Raw genomic sequence first — 10,282 nt, forward strand, 5'->3', positions numbered from 1 at the left:
TGAGACATGCAGCCCTGCCTGGGATGGGGTCTCCCTCACGCTGTGAGTCAGCCCAGCCAGCTTCAGCCCTGACCGCCAGACACCTACAAGATAAGACTGGTGGAAGATAGTCTTCCCTGGACCTCACTCGTTCTTTTATACACAATGTGAAGCCTACAGTGAACACTTATCAAACATGGAAGAGGCAAGAAAATATGACCCATAATTAAGTGGAGAAATAGACAATGGAAGTAGACCCAAAGATGATGTGGACATCAGAGTTAGAAGGCAAGGACTTCAAAATAACTACAACGAATACATTATAGAAAATTGACGAAAAGATGGAAAATTTCACCAGAGAATTGAAATCTTTTTTTAAAAAAAACTGTAATTTAAACTATAAGGGGTGCTTGGGTGGCTCAGTCAGTTAAGTGCCCGACTCTTGATGTCAATTCAGGTCTTGATCTCAGGGTTTGTGAGTTCGAGCTCCACGTTGGGCTCCACGTTGGGTGTGAAGCCTACTTAAAAAAATTATGAAAAGATGAAATGGATATTCTTTAACCATATATTCAATATGTGAAATTAATAACTCAATCAATGCCCTTAGCAGCAGAACACAGGATTGAGGAACCAGATACCAGGTTAATGGAAAATACCCAAACTGAAGCACAGAGAGTAAAAACAGATAGGTAAAAAACAAAACAGAGAAACATGTAAGACATATGGAGCATGCTCAAAAGTACTAATGTACTAATAATTAGAGTTCCAGAAAGAGAGGAGAGAAATGGGGCAGAAGCAGTGTGCAAAGAGATAATGGCTAGAATTTTCCAGAACAAGTGAAAAACATCAGCTCATGGATTCAAGAAGCTTTGCAAACCTTAGGCAGAAAAATCAAGCTAATGAATAATAAGGCCATTATTAACTCTGAGAAAATATAAAGTTACCCAACAAAGGAAATATAATAAAATTATATTTCATAGCTCAGATCAGAATGACATTTACCTAATATAATAACACATACACTAATTTTGATTTAATAAAAATTGTGATATAGCCCATAAATAATGGAGGGGGGGTAGAAATTCATGGGTCTTTATAATGGTGGAGGCAATGTAAGAGAATTTCAAACTTCCAAACTAGGAAGCCAGCAGATAATATCTAAAACTGATAAAAAAAAAAAATCAAGCAATGATAGGAGAAATGTATTATTTAGAAATGTATGAGGTATGAAGAAATTTTTTAAAAGAGCTGAAAGTATTGGCCTCTGGGGAGCAGAAAATTTCTAGAAGTGAGAGGAATTAAGGGACTAAAGCATTAGATATGTAGATATAATTAAATTATTATTTAATAACTAGATATTAAATCTAATATTTAATATAATAAATAGATTTATTTATCTATAAATAATCTAACAATTTAAAGTAATGAGATGCAAAGGTGGTAGAACACTGCCACCGAAATTCTGAGCCAGAATTCTTTACCCAGTGAGATAATCCGGTGAGTGGGAGGGCCGTGGAGGTGTGCTGTAGATATAATTAAATTATTGATATAGCTTAGGTTTTATAATTTTAGCTGATCATTGTCTTCAAGGGATAAATCCCAAGCACTCAATGTATTATTAATTTAAAATAATGACTGCATTTAACTTGCTATAAATGTTTTTGGAATTCTTAGGTCTGTGTTCATAATTGAGACTGTACCATAATTTTTCTTTCTTTTCTTTTCTTTATTTTATTTTTTTAGAGAGTGAGGTAAGGGGAAGGGGCAGTGGGAGAGGGAGAGAGAGAATCTTAAGCAGGCTCCGTGCCCAGCATGGAGCCCGACGCAGGGCCCAGTCTCACAACTCTGAGATCATGACCTGAGACAAAATCAAGAGTCAGACACTTAACCACCTGAGCCACCCAGACACCCCACCATTGTTTTTCTTTTAATGCTATCTTTGTTAAACTTCAGTATCAGGGTTAAACTAGATTCATAAAATTAATTGGGAAGAGTTTCTTTCTTTCTTTCTTTCTTTCTTTTTTTAAAGTGGGCTCCATGCCCAACATGGGGCTTGAACTCATGATCCTGAGATCAAGAGTCACACACTCTACCAACTGAGCCAGCCAGGCACCCCTGAGAAAATATTTATATATATATTTTTATCATTTTTCAATTTATATGGAATTGGAAAAATCTGTTGCTTAAAATTTTGAAATATCCACCCATAAAATTGTATCAATCTGCCACCACTTATGGGAAAAATCCTTTTGCAAACTTTCAAATTCATTCCATGGTTGTTCACCTATTAAACTCTTCAAATTTCCTCTGAAGGCAATTTTGGAAAAGCCCATTCTTTTTTTTAGAAAATCACCCCTTTCTTTTAGAGGTACAAATTTATTTTAACATTGTATATTTTTCACTTATAATTTTTATGTTATGTGATTTTTTTGAGAATTGTTTTTGATACTTAATTCTGCTTTGTAACAAAACACAATTATTTAGACTCATTTGACATGTAATTGATTTTTTTAATTTTAATTTTTTTTTTTAAGATTTCATTTATTTATTTGACAGAGAGAGATAGCGAGAGCAGGAACACAAGCAGGCGGAGTGGGAGAGGGAGAAGCAGGCTCCCCGCAGAACCGGGAACCCAATGCGGGGCTCGATCCCAGGACCCTGGGATCATGATCTGAGCTGAAGGCAGACAACTGAGCCACCCAGGTGCCCCAACATGTAATTAATTTTAAAACTCACCAAAATATCTTTAAATTTCAAGATGTCCCTCATCACTGTGTCCTTCGTCTGGCACCCCCCTCAGGAGCCAGCGTTGGGAAGCAGGAATGCACACTCTTCCCCATTTCTAATGCAGATTCCATTCCTCAGGTTTACTTCCAGTTTCTCTGTGTTCTTTCCATCCAGCCATCTTTTTATTTCCATATGATATTTAGGCAGCAGCTCGCCTTTAAAAATCTTATCTTATTCCACTAAGACCTCTTATTTGTCCTCTTATTTCTTCAGCGTGTTGATTCTTGATCTTTAATGAAAGCTCAAAGCAGATACTTTGAAATATATACTTCTCTGTTAGAAAATCTTTTGTAAAATATGATTTTTATTTTCATCTTGGTTGTTATATTCTGTGCTTTATTTTTTAAATTTTTTTCTTTTTTTTAGGTTTTATTTATTTATATGACAGAAAGAGAGATCGAGGGAGCATAAGCAGGGGGTGCGTGAGAGGGAGAAGCAGGCTCCCTGCTGAGTAGAGAGCCAGACGCGGGACTCGATCCCAGGACCCTGGGATCATGACCTGAGCCAAAGGCAGACGTTTAGCCGACTGAGCCACCCAGGCGCCCCATGTCCTCTACTTTTGGAATGAAGGGTTTTTTTTACAGGTCCCAAGTGGGTTTTATTTGGGGGCGTGTGCATGCGTGTGTGTGTGCGTGTGTGCTCACACGTGGAAGGGTTGTGTGTGTGCATGCACATTTGTGTGTTTGTGTGCGTGCGCAGGTGTGTTTCCTGCTTGTCGTCCTGGGTGGAATGAGGCCTCGCAGACCTGGGGAGTGAAGACATCTGCGAGCAGAAGCTTCTTGGCTCCCCTCATGCCCGTTTGCTTTCTGACGTAGCTGAAGGGGGTTGCGGCACCCAGCCCCGGCCGCCCCTGACGTGTGCGGGCCCTCGGCCCCTGATGACCCAATACTGCTCTCTCCCCTGCAGAGAGCGACTGAGAGCCACCGCTTGGGGATGACCTGGCTCTCGCTACTCTGGTTACAGCCCCAGGGTGTGGGTGTGAAGAACTCCCCTTCACGTCTGTCTCCAGCTGGGCTGTGTCCCAGGAACCCAAGTCCCAGAGTGGACGCAGGCCGGGTAGGGCCCCTCGGGGCTCCCCCTCAGGTGTGCCCGGGGTGTCCTCTGGCCGAGGGTTGACCTTCTGGAGGGAGCATGTCTCTGGCTTCTACTCAAGCTCTTTAGCTTCCTGGGAGCTCCTGCTGGCGATCGATACGGCATTTACCGCTGCAGGCAAGGAGGGCTCACGTCTCAGGCCCTGTGGCATTTTGGTAGCTCGGTATTAATCAGCAGCAACCTTTGCGTCCGTCAGCCACCTGGCTTGCCCGTGTGTTCCAAACGCCAGGGCCTGACACTCGTCAGAACAGCCTGCAGGTCCTCATCGACCAGGACGGGCTCGGGGACTGCTGCCTGACCCCTCCCATCACCCAGACAGGCCCCACCGCCCACTCCTGTCCAGCTTGGGGCACTGCCCGTGAGGAGCCTGGGAACCCTCATGCAGGCAGCTGGCCCTCCCTTGTCCCTCTGTCCTTGTTCAATGTCCCTGTGTCCACTAGACCCCCCCTTCTGAGGCCTGGGCCCTCCCTGTCCCACCTGACTTCTGCCCTGAAGTCTGACCCCACCTCAGCCCTCTACCCGCCTCCTGTTTACACACGCGCCTGATTATGCAGTCCCCGTGCCCCTTGCCCTAAGCCCACTCCTGGGGTCATGGGCCTCAGGCCTCACCTGCCCCAGAAAGCCTTCCCCAGAAAGACCGGGCACCCCCGCCCGCTCACCCGCTTCCCCAGCACAGGGGCCAGTCAGTGGAGCTGCTGGGAGCTGATGGACGCCCACGTGGGGTCCTGTGTTCTGTGACCGTCTGCTGGTGTGGACTGCTCCCTCAGAGACGACTGGGAGGCCCCTGTCCCTTCCAGGGCCCCAGTCCTCTGAGGGGTCAGGAGAAAGACCATCAGCCTGGAAAGAAGTCAGAGCCACCTGCTGCCTCGAGAGCCTCCTGACAGAGACCATCACAGGGTGTATGACACCATGTGGACACCTGGCTGCTGAGCAGGGATGGGAGGACGGCTGTGTGGCCAAGGGCCACATCCGGTCCTCACCATGTGCCTGCTCCCGAGTCCCGGGCCCCCAGGACGGAGCTGTCACCCCTCGTGAGACATGCAGTTCGGGGTCCAGGTGGATGCACAGAAGCGTCTGCTCACAGGGCTTCCCCAGCACACGGGACTTGCTACAATGGCCACTGGCCCACAGATGCTGGCCACCAACTGTGGGGACCGGACAGTGCATCCTTGCCCTCATTCATCCATCCCCTCATTCACTCATTCATTCATCCCCTCATCCACTCACCCACTCACTTATTCACTCACTCACTCATTCATCACTCATTCACTCACTCGCTCACTCATTCACTCACTCACTCACTCATTCATTCATCCACTCATTCACTCACTCACTCGTTCATTCATTTACTCATCCACTCACTCATTAACTCACTTATTCATTCATCCCTTCATCCACTCATCCACTCATTCACTCACTCACTTATTCATCCCCTCATCCCCTCATTCACTCACTCATTCATTCACTCACTCACTCATGAATGAATGAGTGAATGAACAAGAGCAGAAGACCTGTGCCTGGACATGCCTTCACAGGGCTTTACTTCTTCTGTCTGTGAACTGAGACTCAAAGCTCCACACTCCAGTCCCCACTACGTTGCTGACTTGCACTTTGAACCCTCTGCTGGCCAGTAAGAAGGAGAGTGTGACCCTGGCAGGAGGACGGACGTATCGGAGCCCACCCGAGTCCTTTCCTGAGCCCCATCATAACCCCCTTTGGGGGCCCACATGTCCACTGGCCCCAAGCCTGGAAGGGGCCTCGTGCTTCGACGCTGCAGCAAGGCCCGTGGACAAAGAGGGGCTCTTCAGGGCAGATTCCATCCCAGGCCTCCTCCCCCGCGTGGACCCTGGCAGGGCCGCCGGATCCCTGGGGTCACGGAGTGTCTCCTCGCGCTCCTCAGAGACGCTGGAGAACCATGTGCTGTAGCATCACGTGTCTGAGAAACATCATCCTGGGAGCCCGCCAGCAAGCCCAGAAGGTTCTGGAAACCCCATTTGGAACATAGCAAGGAATTACTCCAGATGCTTCGTTTAGGAAACAGCTCTGTCTACAAGGTCAGGGCATGAGGCCGGGACAGGCCCAGCTTTGGGGTGGTGGCCAGGTACCCGGACATGGCGGGCCGACACTGGCGCATCTGACCTGTGTCCTATGGGAAAAAGCCTGAGAGTCCCACCCACCCAGACCCCACCAGCAGCCACGAGCGGCAGCCTGGCCCCCACACGCCTCCAGGAACCCCACCAAGGCCCTTGAGGACAAGGACTGCAGCTTGTGGGCCAGAGAGTCCCAGGGCCTGGCCTGGGTCAAGAGGGTACCATGGAGCCTTAACAGAAGAAAAGAAGGAAGGTTAAGAAAGCAAGTGTCCCACTTAGAAAAAGAGCAAGAGGCTAAAACCAATAAAAATAAGAGAAAGACGACACAGATTTGAGCAGAAATATATATAGTAGAATTTCTGGATGAAAATATCTGATAATTATTTTTGTGATCTTGTCGTAAGAGAGGACTTAAGCAAGACATAAAAAGATTAACCAAAAAAGAAAATATTGCATAAAGTGACTACATGAGAATTTAAAACTTACACTCGTTAAAAGCACCATGTGGAAATGCAGGACACTCACCGGGGAAGATGTTTGTTTGCGATAGAATCGACAGGACACTGTTGATGGTATGCAACACAATGATTCGGTAAGTGTATATGTTGCATGATTATCACCACAACGAGTTTAATTAATATCTGTCACCTCCCGGAGTTACAAATCTGTTTCCTTGTCAAATATACAGAACGGTATTCTTAGCGATAAAGGTGTTTATAACATACACAAATTCCAAACGACCACTACCCGGTGTTTTGTAAGTACATTATTTATTTATTTACTTGTTTGTTTGTTTGTTTGTTTATTTGAGAGAGAGAATGAGAGAGAGCACAGGAGAGAGGGGAGGGTCAGAGGGAGAAGCAGGCTCCCCGCCGAGCAGGGAGCCCGATGCGGGACTCGATCCCGGGACTCCAGGATCATGACCTGAGCCGAAGGCAGCCGCCCAACCAACTGAGCCACCCAGGCGCCCTGTAAGTACATTATTTATGAAAGTGTAAGAAAAACCCAAACAGCCCAAGAAAAAGTGAGGGAAGACGGTGAACAGCTAAGGCGCAGAGGGGGACGCGGTGAGCGGGACCGCAGGGAAGCCCCTCCTTCATCTCGTGGGACACGTGAATTCGAGACCCAGTCAGCTGGACGGAATCAGCAAGCCTGACAAGACCTCGTGGCCGCCGCGTTCCATGCCACAGCTGCAGGACACAGCCACGGCCTGGCTGGAAAGCAACGTGGGCTTTCCTGCAAAGTCGAAATTCACAGAGCCCAGCAGATTGACTCCAGGACACACTGCACCTCCCCAGACCAGGCCCCACCGCTCTGAACGCAGCAGCTCATTAGCCCCCCAGAGCAGCCATCCTCCAGGCCGAGGGAGAAGCCAGCCTTGCAGCCGTCCAGGAGAGGTAAGGGAAGGGGCTGAGGCTTGGTCCCCTCCAGGGGCCACTCGTCTCACCTGGCCTCCAGGTTCTGGGGGAGGGGCTGCAGGGAAGGAACTCATCAGGGCAGGGTGAGCTGCAGGGTCTCCCACTCCGTCTCCCTTGGCAGGCATGAGCCATCGCGGAAGGGTGCAGTGAGGACCTGAGTGGGTGCGGGGGAGCCCCAGGACGGGGCCCTGGAGGGGCCGTGGGGGCCTCTTTTCCCAGGGACGCACTATTTCCTGCCAGGAGCCCTGGCCTGGCCTCAGCCCTGCTGAGTGATATCCAGCATCACGAGTCCCTCCCCAAGGCTCTTTACTGGTGGTCCTGGCTGGAGGGACCCTGGACCCCTCACTTCCTTCCGAGGAAGGTCGTTATGGATGCTTTTTCTACAGCCCACCAGGTGGCGCGTCCTGCCCCATCTTTCCCTTGGCTTCTGCACCCTAGGCCCCACGGCCCCTCGCCAACGTGCCACCGGGGGAAGCTTCAGTTCCAGGGTGCTGTGCGGGGCGCCGGACGAGGGTGGGAGGGCAGGCTGCAGGATTTCTGGGTCCTCGCCCTTAGCCTGCACTCTAGGCTCACAGAAGTCCATCCCAGGTCCACTATGAGCCCCGCCGGACCTCGAGTCTTTCTCCGAAGCAGACGGATGTCCTTCCTTCCTTCCTTCCTTCCTAGTTGGGCTGCCACCACAGTTCACCCCTTTGAAGGTAGGTCAGCCTGGCTGAAGATCCTGGCTGAATACTTACCAGCTGGGGGCCCTTAGGCAGATTCTTTTTTTTTTTTTTTTTAAGATTTTATTTATTTGTGAGAGAGAGAATGAGAGACAGAGAGCATGAGAGGGAGGAGGGTCAGAGGGAGAACCAGCTGGGGGCCCTTAGGCAGATTCTTAACCTCTCTGAGCCCCAGGCTCTTGAGCTGATTAGAGACGCACAGCACCGGACGTCCTGCTGATTAGAGACCTCCCCTCCACATTCCTGAGTGCTCGCGTGCCACTGGGCCCAGAGCTGCAGGACGCTGCTGACCACGGGCCCCTCTGCCCAGGTAGGACCTCCCCCAGGGCCTTGCGTGTACCCCGTGCCCCCCGCCTTCTCCCTGTGGGGAACCTTGTAAAGAGCAAAGCCTCCTCCCCAGGACAGAGCCACGGTTGGCCGTCCGCTTCCGAGAGGGGCGCCAGCTGAGCAGCAGCTAGGAGCCTGCAGCCTTTGTTCAGAGCTGACAGAGGGTCCCTCTCGGGCAAGCGCCACAGGCTGGAATTGCTCAGGGCCACCTGGAGATTAGTCTACCAGAAAGTTCTAAGAGCCTGGTCACTGCATGTGCGTGCACACACACTGCATGGCCACACAGACCCACACACAGATGCACCTGGATGTGCAAATTCATCCTCCAGCTGGGGCCCAGGTTTGCATTTCATGCAGGTGACATGGGCCTGTTTCACTCAGGGCACAACCACAGGGACACACAGCCACAGGGACACAGAACCACAGAGACACAGAGCCACGGGGACACAGAGCCACGGGGACACACAGCTACGGGGACACAGAGCCACAGGGACACACAGCCACGGGGATATAGCCACAGGGACACACAGCCACAGGGACACACAGCCATGGGGACACACAGCCACAGAGACACAGAGCCACGGGGACACACAGCCACGGGGACACACAGCCACAGAGACACACAGCCACAGAGTCACAGAGACCCAGGGACACATAGCCACAGAGACACACAGCCACAGGGATATAGCCACAGGGACACATAGCCACAGAGACACACAGCCACGGGGACACACAGCCACGGGGACACACAGCCACAGAGACACACAGCCACAGGGACACAGAGCCACAGGGACACAGAGCCACAGAGACACAGGGACCCAGGGACACAGAGCCAGGGGGACACATAGCCACAGAGTCACAGAGACACACAGCCATGGGGACACACAGCCACAGGGACACACAGCCACAGAGACACATAGCCACAGAGTCACAGAGACCCAGGGACACATAGCCACGGGGACACACAGCCACAGAGACACAGAGTCACAGAGACCCAGGGACACACAGCCACGGGAACACACAGCCATGGGTATACACAGCCACAGGGACACACAGCCACAGAGACACAGAGACCCAGGGACACACAGCCACGGGGACACACAGCCACAGGGACACACAGCCATGGGTATACACAGCCACGGGGACACACAGCCACAGAGACACAGAGACCCAGGGACACACAGCCACGGGGACACACAGCCACGGAGACACAGAGCCACGGGGACACATAGCCACAGAGTCACAGAGACACACAGCCACGGGGACACACAGCCACAGAGTCACAGAGACACACAGCCACGGGGACACACAGCCACAGAGACCCAGAGCCACAGGGACACAGAGTCACAGAGACCCAGGGACACACAGCCCTGGGGACACACAGCCATGGGGACAAAAACAGTCACATGAACAGCCACACAAACACAGCCACACACAGTCATGCACACACTTTGGTCCAAGCTGAACAACTGAGGTGTTACTTCCCACAACCCAGAGGGAAGGCTAGTGGAATCTGTTCCTGGGGGTTTGTAGGCCAGGGGACGGGGGAGAGAGCCAGCAGGGACTCATGACCTCTCAGGTCACTCCTCAAATGTCACTTCTTCAAAAAGACCCGCCAGCCAGGCCCTCTCCTCTGTCACCACTGTAATTCCTCATCTGTCCCATCTCTGTCCCTCTGGACCGCGAGCATTGAGGGCAGGGACACGTGTGGCATCTCTGGCCCACTGGCCTGTCCCGGTTCCATGCAGCACACCTCGTGCAGTGAACAATGCACCATGTAGGTGGGAGTTGGGAGCGGGAAGGCACATTCTTGGCCATTTCTTGGTTCCGACCAGGGCTTCCTGACCAGTGGTTGGTAGGGAACGAG

General features: G+C 51.0%; 1 non-coding gene across 1 annotated transcript; it reads right to left on the reverse strand.

Moving 5' to 3' along the window:
• Nucleotides 1–2,017: 2,017 nt before the first annotated feature.
• On the reverse strand, nucleotides 2,018–2,090 carry TRNAK-CUU (transfer RNA lysine (anticodon CUU)). The gene has a single exon. It is a non-coding gene; the product is annotated as a tRNA-Lys (tRNA).
• Nucleotides 2,091–10,282: the final 8,192 nt, after the last annotated feature.

Source organism: Mirounga angustirostris, unplaced genomic scaffold, assembly GCF_029215605.1.
Source record: "Mirounga angustirostris isolate CCGP_5_RB_7025 unplaced genomic scaffold, mMirAng1.0.hap1 SCAF_6, whole genome shotgun sequence".
Classification (NCBI taxonomy): Eukaryota; Metazoa; Chordata; class Mammalia; order Carnivora; family Phocidae; genus Mirounga; species Mirounga angustirostris.